Raw genomic sequence first — 17772 nt, 5'->3', positions numbered from 1 at the left:
TTCGATCACGATTTTATCAAATGTGACAACAATTTTAATAACGAAATCGTTGATAAGAGTTTTATGCAGAAAAAAGTTGGTAATTAATAATATAATAAAGTATATTGGTAAGCTAATAAAATTTAATAAAAGATTAAGTATAACGTTAAATAAATTATCAAAAGGAGGAAAAAGTCTGAACCTTGACAAATGCTTTTACGTGTAGTGTTTGTTTTATCATGTTGTAATTTATCCTTAAGAATATCAATATTAAAAATTGTCATTGAATAATTAATATTCATAAAACGTGCATATAACATGATAAATCATAGAATGCATTTTGACGATACTATTGCAATTTTGGTGCAATCAAATATATCAGTTGTTGGATCCAATTTTATCCAAAACAGCTTCTTAATAGATTTCAATTCAGGGGCATTTTAGTTTGAAAGAGGTATGAAAATATTCATATGAAGGAACATTCGCAGTAAAAGTTAAGATATGATTTAGTTTTAGTAATAATTACCGTCGAATCAAAGTAGACTCAAATTACCACAACGTATATAAACAACATTTATGTTAAATATTCCATTCTCACGTAAGATAAATATTACATTGACACACTACTGTTTTATTTCACTTTGATGTGCAAGAGTTATGAGAGTGTGTGCACTTTCTTGACCAGAGGAGAGTATATTCTGTCAGGTAAGAAATCCAGGTAATGACGATTTGTGACACTTACCTGTTACATGTAACGGTCACGTGGTGCTTACATTATCTGCCCTGTCAGTCAAAAAAAAGGTACAGCCCACAACGTTTCATTAAGATTTTTATCCACTAGAATTCAACCGTTATATTGGTTAAAGGATAACTAAAATAGTAAGTGATCATGTCGCTTTCGCCTGTTTTAAGATAAAAATTACGTCCATTTTTAAAAATGATTTAAATCCAAAGTCATTGTGTTACAAGTTGAATTATATTTTTTTCACAAAATCGCTTAATGCAAGAGAAAACTTGATAATTAAAAAAACTAGGAAAAATATCTTTTAGTTCACACAATTTTGCCATTATAAATTTTTTATTCGAAGATACGGATTTCATCAACCGTAAAAATTTTTTAGGAAGATGAATTTATATGATATAGATCAACTGTAAAATACATTAAAGACGGAAGATAACAAAAAGAACACAACAGTAAATATATATATCTATAATATAGAGGGATGGAAACATACCAAAATGAGGGTTTAAATTTATCAACAAAAGTGATAAATATCTTTTACGGACATGGAGAATATTAATTAAAAAATAACGTATCAACGTATCTTAAAAAAAACGTATTACAGAAAAGGTATCATAGAAATATTTTAGAGATAATATGGATCATTGAAGAAATATTTGAAAGATTCAATACAATATTAAACACATAAAACACAACAAAAGTAAGTCATCATTTTCTGAACACTTTTAATTGAAATATTAATAAGGCTTTTGTTATACTAAAAGAAGAGAAAAATCTTAAATAAAAAGGAAAATTCACTATGAACATTCTAAAAGCGCTACTACACTCTATATTTAAAAAAAATAGCAACATAAACACCAAACAAATCGAAAAATCACATCAAACGTATCTATACACACTGTGTTTATTTAGTGTTATGATTTACATTGATGTAGTTTTTCATGTCAAAAACATTATTCGTATGCACAATTATATGTATTTAGTAATTAAATTAAAAATATACAAATTCTAGAAGTTCTGTACAATCTACATAAATCAACTGTATGCCGGTGGATATATCTTTCGTGTCGAGTTTCACTAGTAACTGTTTTAGTGTTAAATATTCTTTGTATAGTTATATTGGTCAGTGTTTTCTAAAAATAAACAAACAAAACAAATTATACACATGTACGTAAACATGTTCCCCTATCACATTTTTTTAATGATATTTATTCAATATCATCCTAGAATTTTAGTATCTCATAACAATATAGACAAATTTTTAATTCAATAACAGATTATTTTAATCTATTTGTGGTTCTTTAATTCGTGTTAAATATTTTCATTGATCACTTTTAAAAGAACTTGTCCTTTTTAGCAAGAAGTTATCGTTTCAATTTAAAAATAATACGATAATATTTGTTTACGTTCCTTCTAATTTAATTTCTTGGACATTTTTGTCTCCTACAATAACAAACAATACCCTACAACCTTCAAAAACCATAAACAATACATCCAGTTAATGATAGAGGGAACTAATTTACAATTTCATTTTTATTTAAAAAATCTAAAGGGGTTATATTTGAAATTTAAAGGTTAAGTAAAGACGTAACTTACTTGTAGTTTCTTGAACAAACAGAGGAATAATCCATATATGATGCTTTACTTCTGAATTAAACAGACAAATGAACACGATTTTTCTATAATGTTAATGAGCTTGAAAATTTGAAAATGATTATGCTTTTAAACCTGGCTGGAAATGAATCTTAATGCAGATTTCTTGAAAATATGACTCATAATTAAAATTTGTATTCAAAACACACAAACAGTTTTGCTGTTGGCTAACAAGTTATGAATATTTTCGTTACGACCCCCTGGATTTAAATAGGAATGGAAAAACATATTGCTTACTAGACTAGCTTAACTGGAGAAAACTTAGATACAAAGTAATTAAAAGAGAATATTCATTTTAAGTATGTTTAAAAAAATTACATTACAACACTTTCTTTGTTGTTGCAAAGTTTTTTGATATAAAATAAATGTACTGGAAATGAATCTTTGTCATTAATACATTAATACTATCGGCTAAATGCGTTTTTTAAATTATGAGAGCATTTGTTAATGAGTAAATACCATGGTAATTAGTTTCTTTCATTATGTGTGTATATGATTATAGTCGATGATCCTTCATTGCTCAGTCCTCAGGTCTCCTACAAGTTTGAAAACTTCTAGTGGACATTTTGTTTATGCCTCAACAAATTACAGCAGGAATCTGTTATTTTTGCTTTCCCAATATAAGCTTCATATCAAATTAAAATGTTCCTAAGCACGTTTTTCACAGAATTAATATACAAACTTTTTTTCAAATAAGAAAAGTAGCAAAGATACATGTACTTTGTGTAATATTATTTACATTTTGCAAATATTCTCATATGTTCTTTAAGAATTTAACGTTTATCATTTAAAGAGTATCAATGGACACTTTAAAGTTTTAATTTAGTGACGCGTAGTACGAAATAAACAAGCGTTAACTTGTTTTAAACATAAATATGTCTTCAACAATGTCATACTTACAACCTCAATACTGATAAAAAATGAAAAATTAGTAGAAGTTCAATATATTTTGTCTTTGATTTAAACATGATATACAAATTTAGTAGTAAGCATTTCACAATGTAAGGTATAGGTAAATACTTTATAGATCCGATGCCTTTTATCGTAAATAAATCACGCTCATATATGCGACGCCAGAGGAGCGAAGTGCATTAAAAGAAGTCGAAGTAACATCTCTGAGTGTCATGTATTTACCGTTTATTACATAATCAGGAGCTTAAACAAAAGAATCATATCCCATTTTGTTTTTCTCAATGTATATGGTCCCGCCCTAGGGTCTAGAAGCAATGCATTTCATAATTTTGGTAGAGGGTGTCATCGACATCAATACCTTGCATTTTGGTTTCACATATGTGGGAGGATAGAACGATTTACATAGTTTGGCCTCTTTTGCGACATTTGGCCCAGCCTATAAGACCCCGGGTTTGATAAGGTCACAAATGTCATAATATAGATTCCTCTTATCCTAGAGATGCTTCAGATGACAAAAAATAGTCATAAATTAGATTTGTAATTTTAAAGAAAAAGTTAAACATATAAAATTATTACAACAGACGACGTGCAGACGCACGACGACGGACAAAGACCAGTTGCGATAGATTACCTGAGTGACTCAGGTGATCTAAATGAATAGTTCTGCTAAAACCATTGTATTAAAACACTTTTCCTGTGGTCTAAAAAGTGTACATATAAATTCAAATTTATTTGATTTGTTTGAAGTATGCATGTTCAGATTTTTAAAACCGAAATATTGAGTTGCCCGAGTTACTTTTGATCTCCTAGGTAGGTTTATATCACATAACCTTTACGCACTTGTAACGAAGTTCAATAAACTGTTCTCTTTTGACATTAAATGCTCTTTAGCTCAATGTTAAGAAAAAAAACTCATATCTCACAGTCGTTTGTTTTTATTTATTGATAAAGCATAACGTGAAATGTTTAGGTGTAAATATTGGTAGGATTTCAGTGAGTTTTACCATATCAGCATTAAATTTAAGTTAACCGGTTTTAAACCCTGAATATAAACAACTTGATTTTTTTTTATTTTGTCCACTACTTCTTCGGCATTTCGAAATTGTGCATGTGGTACTTGATTTTTATGGTTTTTATCAAGCTAGAATTTGAATCCCTAAACAGGCACGTCCAAGTTCCCATTAGACAATTGTGGGCGTATAATTAATAAGGTTCTAATCATTACACAAATATGTTTGGCTTTAGGTTCTTAGGAGACGAGTCTATTCATAAATATAATTGCTCTCCCAAAACCTGGACAATTGACATACCTTTCATATCATCTATTGCAGCCCACAGAATTTGTCCTCATTTACACTTTAATTTAAGCGTTTTTGATAGCAATGTTGTTTTTTTGTAGGGAGAGGTTATTTGGAAATATTGTACATCTTTAAACACACTAAAAATAATCTTAACACTTTCTATCTCTATTTCTATCTTAACCATGCCATGTTCTTTAGAGTATGTCCATGCTCAAAATAACTGATCTAAGTCTTTTTAAACGCGTATTCAAAAAGACGTAAACCACAATTAAATTGTTATTCAATTTTATAAAACATCCATTGAGGAAGAATGTCTTTTCTGATAGAATATGTGTGTATATTACACACTACTCAGGTCACTGCATGATAAATATACATAAACATGTACAAGAATATCAATATTGAAAACAATCTAAGCTGCGGTTATTTCTTAAATTATTATTCTAATGCAAAAATCAACTTTAATCGTAATTTTGAACCAAATAATGTTATTGTTGTAATGAAAATTAACAGTTTTGCAACAAAATCTTCGACGTTAAAAATTCAGCTCGTGTTGCTTTAAATAAATATTCATTATATGGTAATAAAAAGCACTTACAGTTATTCTGACTTGAATGTTAAAGATGGCTGTAAAAAGTTTAAATTCCGTTTTGAAAATGATCGTGTCAAGGTTTATTCCACGTTTTTCGTCAATTAAACTTGCACTCTTTTTTAAACTGGATTATATCTGAGACATAAACAGAATTTTAAATCTTAAACTCAATTACCAAGCCTTTATATAAGACGGAGGATATCATAAAACGGCTTACGGTTATGGCTTTATTTTAACATAATTCTTGAAATCTGCTCGTCTTCCCTCAAATGATGTGCATTTTGATGAAGACGTTAAACGTAGGATTTACATTTGATAGCTAAACAAACTTAAGGAAGTTACTCTATTGCGGAGTTTGAAAATGAAAGAAATGTTATTTATATGAATGAAATGCAAGGGGTATGCAAGACACGTAACTCGTTTTAGATGAAGATGTACAGATATGTCACAAATCAGGGGAATATCTGCCGGCTCGGAGAAAACACGATGCGTGGGAGAAGTTGTTTACACTAACCATGTTTTATGGGGGAAAGTTATGTAAAAACTGTCAGGGGGTTGGCGGAAACTCGCTAGTCAGTCGACCTTCCGAGGGCGTTAGTACCTTTGCACTAGTTTTATGATATTTAACCAGTCACTGTATGCGGTGATATTTTTTTTACTTATTGGCGCATATATAGTCTCACTGAAGAAAATATGCACGAAATGGCATCAGGACATTGTCTTGCTATTAAATAAGAATGGCGATAGAGCTCAAGGTTACTGCTCGATAAAAATGGAATAGAATGGAAACCTTGAACTTAAGACACTTGTCAATAGACCTAGGCTTCAAGGATTAATGCGAAAGACGGGGATTATTTATGTTTGTAGGTAAATAACTGCTGTTTCCTGAAGATATTGTTTTCTTTGATAGGAATATGAATCATGTTAATATACGTGTTGTAAACCAATATGCATTAGAGAACTCAACGCGGACAGATAAAATACAATTTTTCGGATAATTCATAAATTCTGCTTTTTAAGCCTTATTAGACACGTGCCGTATACATATGACAGGTGACATTTTTTGCACGAAGTAAGTTTTCTGTAAATCCATATATCCTTTATTTAATCAATGCCAAGAGAAAATATAACCATTTCCTCGGTATTAATTTGTTTTACCTGATAAATGACAAACTTACTTAACAATTATGTAATCAAAGTACTGAGGTACTGAAAGCCAGGCTCTTTCGGTTTGTCTTAATGCATATTGTGTAGTAAATACTTAAATTCTCTCACTCTCTCTCTCTCTATCTCTCATGCTTTTAAGTAGTAAATACTTAAAATCTCTCACACTCTCTCTCTCATGCTTTTAATGTCGCAAAGCGTCAATTAGCGACCAAATTTTGTAAGCGGCTATAAACAAAAATATGTCTGTCTAGTAGAAAAAAGTTCAACATTTGCTACCTTGAAAGTTGAATTTTGCAACAAACCTTATATACTCAATCCCCATTTCTTCTACGCGCAGCAAAGTAGTTCATGGAAATTCATGCGCATTGTATGTGTCCAAAATGCATAGTCTTGTTTTTCAGGATTTTGTTTACTGCGGGTTTGAGTTCTCAAATTCGGATTGTTATAAAGTTAAATGTCATAAAATTTGTTCTAAACACTAAATGTATTCATAAAATGAATTATTATTGACAAACAATTCGATATTTCTACTATATTATGGAATTAGGCTCAAACAAAGTTGGACTTTCAGCAAAACAGAGGAAATTCGGACTTAAATTTTCAGATTTTGTTTTTCATTAAAATATATTTGGTAGTACTGTATTATTCAAAGTTAAGATTTTATCTGTTAGTCAACAAAATTTTGCGTATTTCTGTTGGTTTTATCTCACTTTTTGTTTAGATATTCGAATGGCAACACACTACAAAAATATTGAAAAATGCTTTAAAACGATAATAGACACCATATCTCAAAATTTTGATCATTGACCTCATATAACTTTTATGCTTGCAGAGTAAGGTCAATATACCTATTTTATTGCTGTAAATGTTTTAGTATCATCATCATTCATTTATTTTGTAAAATTGAATCAAAAAAGGGTAGGAATTTGAAAACTGATAGAGAAAATCCAAACCGGAATATTCATAAAAATTGTGAATGAAAACTTAATGCTTTGAGTCTGTTTAGTGTCACTGCCATTCATTCACTGTATTTCATTTTTAAAAAAAATCAGCAGTTTGTCTTATTTTCACAATTAAGAAAACTTCAAACATCCTGTAAAATTTTCAGGGACTTTTCTTAAAATTTCAAAAAAAATTCCATGGCCATTATCTCAAAAAGTAGGTCATTGGCCTGCTTTTTTGAAAGTGAAAAATAGCACTACCATGATAGGTCTTTAACATACAATAGATGGTTTTTCATAATCATCGGTGGAATTTTTTGTCATTCAGAGTAAAGGTATACCTTAAAACATGTTATTAATAAGAAAACTAAAAAAGACTATTCTCTCAAAAAAAAAAAAAAAGAAGAAAGAAACAAAATGCCAACATTTTTGACAAAACGTGGCTATTTGTGTAACTTTCTGGTATAGCGGAAGCTTTTACTTTGACGCTGTTTGGTTTTTTGTTTACTTGTGTATTTATAGTAACATTGGCCATTTGTCTGCCTACAGCCAGGACTCTGCTTATGCCAGAGCCCGGCTAAAAATGATGTTCATGTACGTGTTTAAAATATTGTATCGTTTTTATAGGATTTGCAGAAAACCCTGATCGATTTTTAAAGAACCTTACATTATTATGAGTTATCGTTAAATTGTTTACACAGGAGAAAAGAAAAGCAAATACCTATTGATCGTAAAAATGTCATTCAAAAAAGTTGAGATCAACAAATATTTATTATATAAGCCTACTAGTAGCATAGATTTGTTTTTAATTCGAGTATAATATTTCATTAAAACTGAACATAGAATGCGTTTCACAAATATAAATAAGGAAACGTTTTAAAGAAAAGTTTCTTTGAAATTAAATCAACTCTTCTAGTAATTCTTTTCTACAAAAACAAAACAAATAAGCTTTAATACGTTCTTTTTGACAACAAAGTGGAAGGCAAAGAACAACAGAACAGCAACACACATGCAAATGTTATTGTCGAGACCACATGTTATTATTTAACCCTTTCAGTTTCGTAGTAAAAACAGTGCCGCCTGTTTATAGTCTATTTCGTACAGTCTAGGTACTTGTGGTCACACATAAAATTTAGACGTTTATTGATTTTAAACTTAATATTCATTCATTGGTGGATAACATGAGTACAAGAAACAAATGCGATAACAGAAAGTATAGGTTTTTTTTTCTGCTGTTGCAACAGTTAACAGCGATACCCTCTAAGGATTAATTTTCAATCCGCGCCTGACATAGTAATAGTGAAACAGACTATACTATTTTATGCAGAATGTTTTTTGAAAAAGGTACACTAGTTTAGATAAAAAACAGACACCTGTTCTTTTTTTTAAATCATGGAATTGAATGTCAAAAACATTACACATGGCTATGATTTTATTAAGCAACATAATGTTTACATTTTCAAACACGTGTAAAGTGGTTGAACACGATCAACAACTCTTTTCTGAATATCATCGCTTAGTTTAAATAACCGCTAGATGATGAAATGAGGCATATATCTTAAAAGATTTTCATACTTTAACATAAATTAAAGTAGGATATAATATGAAAAACGACCAGTACTTACGTAATTTGAGACTGTTATTCGAATACTTATACTTCCGATCGAAATTTCACAGGAACTGAACAAATCTCGGGGAAGTCTCGTGAACTTTCATTCGAGCACCTCTGGATTTATTACATACTTAGCAACGATGAAGTAAACATTCCTAACACATTCGCAGGGGTGAAGAAGGAACTACATAATAAAGTAGGTAACAGAGAAAAGGAATAAGAATCCGCTGCACGTTGACGTGCAAGCGTTCAAAGAAAGGATTGTATTAAAATAGCTTTTCTGAAAGAAGAGAAAACAAATGATATATAGTCACAGAACCATATTTTTAACCACAACTATCTGCACATGTACAAAAATATGCATACAGTTTTTAAATAAACAACCCTATAAGTATGATACTTGTAATTTTCATGAGTATTATCTTTAGTTGTACCTGCTGCATTTTAAATATATTTATTATCATCGCTTAAGACCACTAAACGTTTTAAAATTGCTTAAATAATGAGAACGAAACGAGAATACTAGAACAGAGTTTTAAGACATTGTTTTTTTAATTAAAAAAAGTGTAAATGGTGTTGCTCTTTAAATAATAACATTTGTCAATGCAAAGTAATTTGATTTTTACTTTCGACTAAAAGTATCGTTAGTGCTTCGACGACGGCCAACAAATAGGTATCGAATACATGTATATATCAGCATTGGAAGATGTAACATTGGCCAGAAAAAAATCATTTGATCATTAATTCGATAACATTTTCGCGCAGAATTTCTTATTGATTTTAGAGATTTTAAAGAAACGTTTAATATGGTATCAATTATACGAAAGACAGGTTCTGTTCATAAACATTATTCATTTGTTTTGCCTAGTGTAACTAGTAAAATCACTATAGTAGCAAATACAGAATATTACTCTACTTTTTCTTCAAGATCTTTGCGTATCAGTAATCACTTGCTTACGGCAGATTTTTTTCGGTACATGTCTAAACAAGAGCACCGCAGAGCGTAGAATCCCCTTGCGAAATAAAATGCTATGGGGAAAATGCATTTTTTAGAATATACAAGTAATTTAAGGGACCAAATAGTTATCTTCGTAAAACCTCTTTGTATTAAAATATTTTGTAAATCCTATCCCCATGCACGCTCTAGGGTGTATCCATGGGAGGATGTTTACATTTACGTGATTGTACACTTCCTCCCATAACTAGCGAAAACAAAACACACCATAAATGTTTTTAACTTTAATAATACTCTCTTTATTCAATGACATACATTACGCATTTTCATAATGAATTTGAAACGTAGCTTAAGATCTAGCGATTTGTAGTCTGTCCTATGGAAAAATTCGAGTTAACATGTCGTAATTTCTACCTCGATTTTTTAAATAGAGTAACATATCTACAGTAAATAAAGTGCATGGTCACGATTTTGATCAAATTTTTTTTCTGTTTTTATTATTTACAGTGCTTTTGGAATGATTTATTAAGATCAAATGAAATTTGGGTGCCAGTCGATGAGTTTTAAGCAAGATACAGGGCTCACTGATTTGTCTATCTTCTTATTAATTTTAAGCATAAATAAACAGTTCCTAACGATTAACACATTCATTTGATGTCTAAAACTGGAATTTTCACGTCAACATTCAAAATGTAAACAAAAGCTTTGTTTACATAGCGAAGAACTGTTAGCTCTGTAACTCGCTTATAACTCAACAAACTAGAAAACTGACGAGTCAGGAAGGGCCCCGCTATGACAATTAATATAGAGAAGTGAAACAAACTTTAAATTCCATCCATGAGGGACGAATTAGACAGAAATCAATTCTACTTGGTATAATAATAAATTAATTATCTGGAAATATAAGGTTTTCATTCGAATACCTGTTTGTGTCATCTAGTTTTTAAGAACCGGTTTATCAGCAAGGCTATATAAAGAATTGCTCAGGTGTTAAATACCAGTTTAGGACGACACGTACAGCGGAAAGTTTAAATTTTCTGAATTGTTATATTAAGATGAATAAATCTTTATTCCATATATATGTATGTGTACATTTATCATGCCAAATATTAAATAGCTGCAGCGTGTCGTTGCTAATTCCACATAATGTGTTTGTCATTTACTATAGTACCATAGTATTCAGCTTTCATTTGGAAAGTAATGAATGGATTTAAAGGAGAATTAATATCTACTGGCGTAATGGCTGCTGTCAGTGCCTACTAACTTCAGCTTGGTTATAATGCCTAACAGTGGAGTAAACTTTTCATAATTTTGATTTCATCATTTATTCTGGGTGATGCACTTGTATACCCAGCAGTTTGTATTGTGGAAATCCTCAATGCAAGTATAATTCATGAATAATATGAAGAATATAGAAGATGCGACGGCGAAGCGCGAAGATACGAAGACGAAAGTGCTAAGTTGCGAAGGCGAAGAAGTGATATTACTATCGCTTCTTCGCCTTTGCAACTTCGCACTCTCGCCTTCGAATCTTCGCGCTTTCGCCTTTTTAGCTCACCGAGACGAAGTCAATGGGAGCATATGCTATACCCTCGGCGTCGGCGTCCGGAGCTGGTTAAAGTTTTAGTTGCAGCTCCTGTATCTAAGTTATTACTTGTCCTCTCTTAACCAAACTTACATGGATGATGCATCTGGACCTACTGAATCTGGTTCCTAACTTTCAGATGCTGGAGGAGGTTAAGGTTTTTGGAGCAGGTCAAAGTTTTTGTTGCAGGTGCCCTTTAATAGCAATATCTAAGTTACTGCTGGTCTGTACTTCACCAGACTTGCATGGATGGTGTGTCTTATGAAAGTGATGCACCTGACAGGCTTGAGTGCTGAATCTGAGCTATAGGTTTCGGATGCTGGAGGATTTTAAGGTTTTTGCTGGTTAAAGTTTTTGTTGCAGGTGCCCTCTAATGATTATATCTTAGTTACTACTAGTCCTAACTTCATTAAACTTGTATGGATGGTGCGTCGTATGATACTGATGCACCTGACAGGCTTAAATGCTTAATCTGAGCCACAGGTTTCGGATGCTGGAGGAGGTTAAGATTTTAAGAGCTGGTTAAAGTTTTTGAAACAGGTGCCCTCTGATGATGATATCATAGTTATTACTTGTCCCAACTTCACCAGACTTCCATGGATGGTGCATCTTATAATACTGATGCACCTGACAGGCTTGAATGCTGAATCAGAGCCATAGGTTTATGATTCTTGATGAGATTTAGTTTTTGGAACAGGTCACATGTTATATAGATGATAGCTTGCATAGTTGATTTAACTATATCATAAATGAAACGCAGAGGTTGCTTCAGATGCAGAGCCTGATCTCCATTATCAAGGATACTAAAGAAATCTCCTACCTCGCTCAAAACCTGCTTGATAGATAGATGTGGTTGTTGTTAAATGATGTAACATGATTCCTATGATATAGTATTGTATGATATGAAACACTATTGTTTAATAGGATACAATATAATACCATATGTTATATTGTAAAACGTTATATGATACGATAAAATATTGTATAAATTTTTATATATTTTATGAAATGATATTGTATAATGATATTGTTATGTATAGTTTGTATATAAGATACAATTTTGTATTATATTATATTATATAATAAATTAATTATTTAATCACATGATACTATTACATATTATATTGCAATATATAATATTGCATCCTATGAAAAAATATTGTATATTTTATGATATTGTATCATACAGTATTGTATAATATGATATTGGTTTCTGTAATATAGAATTATATAACATGAAATCGTATATATGGTATTGTAATATTATAAAATATCGTATCATACGATATTGTATATTATGATATTGGTTTATATGATATATTATCATATCACATGAAATTGTATTTTATCATATTTAATATATATTATTGTATCATATGATATATTGTGTGTAATATGATTGTATTTTATAATATTTTACATTATCCTATGATATTGTATCATTTGATATGATACAATATTGTATCAAATTATTTTGTATTATGTAATACAATATCATATTATTTATCAAATATGATACAGTATCATACAATACAATACCATACTATAATATTTACTTTCACTTTATTTCCCTCTTTTAAATTGCATTGGTTGATTTGAGTGATATTTACGCAAAACACAGAAGACACAATCACCAAATCTGGTGCGTATGAATACTTCAGTATTCCTTCAATTTCTCGAAGAACAAGAACTCTTCTCGCGACTTCAAACCGGATAACGAACTGATATTATACTTACGCTGATAAATATTTCATTGATGTAAATATAGTTTGATAGTTGAATGAATTCAATTGATTAATTTCTTAGTATACCAAGAGTAAATTCATTAAATTACAGAAAGAAAAACATAATTGTGTTATTAGAATTTAAGACGCTGTGCACTATTTTTGTCAGCATATTTCGGCTGTTCCAGTGGCCATTCCGTTAATTTCCCATTACTCGTTAAATAAGACAGAGTCTTTAAAAAAAATATTTGCGGGAAGGAAATACATGTTTAAAAAACGTAACAATAAGCGTTGAATCATTATTTTTAGAAAGATGTGGTCTCATAACTGCAACAATGAGTGCACACAAATTTTCATGACGCGTTAGCGCGCGTTATACAATTTGTATGCACACACCGTTTCAGTTATGAGACCACATCTTTCAAAAAATAATGATTCAATGCTTAATTATACAATATAATATCATATGTTTCAATGTTATGATGTATTAGTGCAATATGATATTGTTTCATATAATACTATATTGTATTATGTTTTATGATATTGTATTGTTTGATCAAATACAATAATGTATAACACAATACAATGTCATATCATACGTTACAATTTCATATCTCACAATTTTTTACGGTATTTAATCGTATTATATGATATATATTGTAAGTATGATAGGATGCAATTTTAATTTTATATTATTGTATTGATTAACATATGATTATATGGTTATCATACAATTTTTAACAGATGATATACGATATTGTGTCAAAACAGAATCCATGAATATCCAAGATCATAAAGGATGGTTTTCATATAATTGCCTGACGTCATGACGTCAGGCATATCTAAGGTTTAAAAGTTGCAACCTCCGAAACAGTGCAGACAATACACAAAAAAGATTAACCGATGCATGTTTAAGATGTCAGCATTTACATTCACAATTGATAAAAAATGTTATATGGATTGTAATAACAACAGCGAGCAAGAGTTTTCAAGTAAAAGGGATGCTTACCATGCAGTGCACCTGTGTAATCCTGATTTAAAAATAGATCAGTATTCCTCCATATTTGAACGGTGAAAAAGGGGGAGGGCGTCATCGCAACAAGTTGCAACATATTGTCTTAAACGGTACAATGTAAGTAATAATTGGTGTTGGATTATCATTATTACAAGAGAGTCATCCGTTTGGATTAAAACAAATATATATTTATACAGCTGGAATGTTTACTGGAGGGTCTAAATCGCCAAAGCGGGGTGTGATCCGCTCTTCGTTCAGTTGGGCGATTTCATTAATCTTGAAAAGGGATCATAACTCGCGTGTCTTACTAAATGTACATTACTATATTTAACAATTACTAATCAAGTATGTTCTTAATTCGATAGATTTCTTCCAAAACATCCGATCCAAAGTATAATATACAGGTATCTGTTACAAAACAAATGTAAAAAAAATTCATCTGACCCCCTCCCTGTGGAATTCTGCCAGTGGATGAGTTCATACGTTGCGTGAATGGTAATAGGAGGATTTCGCGCCATAATGTTTCATTCATAGTTTTTCGCGCCATAATGTCTCATTCATAGATTTTGCGCGCCGATTAGTTGACGAGTCCGTTTGGATTTTTTAATTGCTTGTCAAGATGATTTTGATGAAGCTGCCCACACACATTAAAAACAATACGTGTTTGTATACCCTTTCATATTTCATATGGTTGGAAATGTTTAAAAATGCCTTTCAGTTGATTTTGCATCTTAATATAACAAATACAATTTAAAAAAAAACCTACTATTTACCTGGTACTCTCTAGCTTTCAAGCTTACATATATTTATATGATATGTATACATTCCAAAAAAATTGAATTAATAAAATAAATGAATTTCAAGTGATATATATTTACATATTCTAGATCGAAGAAAAGACTGACATATCGTCTTAAATTTGCACGTTCCGTTTAAAAATTTATGATAAGCAGCGAAAATTAAAATTCATTTCTGATAAGATAGCCTAATTGATACATGCATGCTTCCATTGAATAATTTTGTTTATTCAGGCAAGCTTTTTGGAAAGCTATTATTACTTGTATGATAAAAGTGGTCTCATAAAGGTGATGCCTCATAAAGATGATGCCTCCTCTCGGTGAGCTTTGTAATCTGTGATTACCTATGTTTTATAATTGCGGAGCTCTCCAACGTTTAAAGGGTTCCAAGGCATATTTTGGAAATTTTATCTTAATAAGATTAAATTATCCAGGGGGATAGGGTCCCGACTCCCTCTCCAGTTTTACTGCGTAAAACTATAAATAGTACCAATAAGAGCATGGATTAATCGGAAAACCTTGGCGAGTACGGTGCCTGTATTAAATTCTATGTAATCGACCGAGACTTGCTGAATGCAATCAAAAAAGTCAAAGGCGAAAGTGCGAAGATGCGAAGGCCAGAGTGCAAAGTTGGAGCGATAGTAGTATCGCTCTTTCGCCTTCGCACCTTCGCACTTTAGGCATCACATCTTCGCGCTTTGTCGTTGCATCTTTGCACTTTTGCTCCTTCGCCTTCGCCTTTGCATCTTCGCCCTAAGGTCGAAGTGGCTCTATCAGAACACCATAGATATATGTAAATATAATTGTTAAGATGACAACCATACCCCGATGCAATACGTCAATATCTTGATATAACGGAAGGATTTTTATTTTCTAAGATACTCTAAACGTATAATATTTAGCGTGTACGATATTTGGCGGAATATGATTTCTGAACAAGTTAGCGTGGATTTGATTTAGCGCAGTTCTAAATGTAACTATTTATCAACTTACATTTTTTTTTACATTTGGCGATGTTCTTGATTTAGCGGACGCCGTTTTCCGCCAAAAACGCTAAATAGAATACACAGCCAAATGTAATACGTTTACAGTATACCCCTTCTTTCACTTTAAGTTTATTTGAATATGAATTATAATTCTTGTTACTTTCTGTAAACTGCAGCAGTAATAATTACAATAGTGTAAAGACTATTTCACAAATAAGAAACAAATATACTGAAAAACTTTAATCTACATGGGGGTCATAATTCTACAGGGGGTCACTTTTCTTCATGTGGAGTGTGCTCATTTTTATGAAAATGACACTTATTCTTCAGGCAAGGTGGTCATTTAACTCATTTTTCTACGTAGAAAAATGACCCCCGGTCATTATTTCACGGGGGTCATTATTCTTCATTACACCGGCATGATGTTAGTCAGCCCGCGGTCTTTGGTACTTTATTCTGAGCATCATCTCGAAACTAAAGTCGCGCTTTTAAAAACGAATTGGCGCATTCTATCTATTCAACATTTGTCAACTAATTGTTCCTGTGTATGATTTACATAAATATTTTATAATTTTTTCTATTTCTTAATTATTCAATATTCTACCATTCTAGGTATATACATATGTTTTTTGATACAAACTCCCATTAGATTCACCAAAGCGTGTCCACTACATTATTGTCATTATTGCTATTGAAAATGGAAATAGGTTTTTAATTGATATCCCAATAGTTTACGGATCAGGTAAATTCAATTGTATAAAATGTGTAAGCCGTATATCTGGTGGAGCCATTTTGTAATCTGTCTTTATTTTTAAATTTAGTTACAGTGTTTGTATATCAAATGTTTCAGTAAAAAATTGATTTTATGGAGAAGACTTAGCAAACAGACGACTTTATACATTTTTGCAGATACAAATTGCGTAAAAAAAAGCGCACAGACGAATCTGTTTAAAATGATATATTTATTAAAACAAACCCTCTTTACTAATAAACCGATATGAAATCATGGAGCTGTATATTTTCCGTACGTTTTCACTATCAATGCATGTTCTATTTTGATTTTACTTTTATTTTTAGAATTAAAAAAAATTCCGACCAATAATGAATTATCAAAGCATTATAAATGTATTGTGTATTGAGCTCTGAACACCTGTTTTATTCACAGGTGCTTGAGGACAGGATTGACCCCCCCCCCCGTCTATCCCTCCACCCCACCAAGTATATAAACCCTTTTATGACGTATTTCTGATCTAATTTATACATGCATTGCCCAACATTACCTAAACAAACATTTTTTAAAAATCAGACTCTCTACATATATAATACAAGAAGGTTGCTAACTTTGTCTGCCAGCCGAGAGGCACTGCCTGAATATCTGCATTTCATTTATTAGGTAAATAGGACAATTTTCACCGACAAGTTGCAAGTTTTGAACCGATCCATGTAGAATCAACGGAAGTGAAGGTTTATCGCAAGGAAGATAACTCCGAGAGATTAAATTTTACGAAATTGCATGGCAAACTCGAAAAAAGTACAATTCATTAGAACTATAAATTCTAATCAAGCCGCGAAGAACCAAACCCTTTTTTATCGTCTTGGGTATAAGAAAATCTAAAAGAAGGCACTCATACTGAGTGTATTACAATGAAAGACATAAAAGAGAAAATCAAAAAAATAATGTTACGAGTTATCTTCCTTGCGAAAAACCCTTACTTCCGTTGATTCTAGATGGACGAAGTTAGCAACCTTCTTGTATTATTTAAAAAATGTTTGTTTTATGCAATTTTGGGCAATGGATGAATAGTTAGACT

The sequence above is a fragment of the Magallana gigas genome, chromosome 9 (genome assembly GCF_963853765.1).
Source record: "Magallana gigas chromosome 9, xbMagGiga1.1, whole genome shotgun sequence".
Taxonomy (NCBI): domain Eukaryota; kingdom Metazoa; phylum Mollusca; class Bivalvia; order Ostreida; family Ostreidae; genus Magallana; species Magallana gigas.
Note: the sequence above shows the minus strand (reverse complement) of the source record.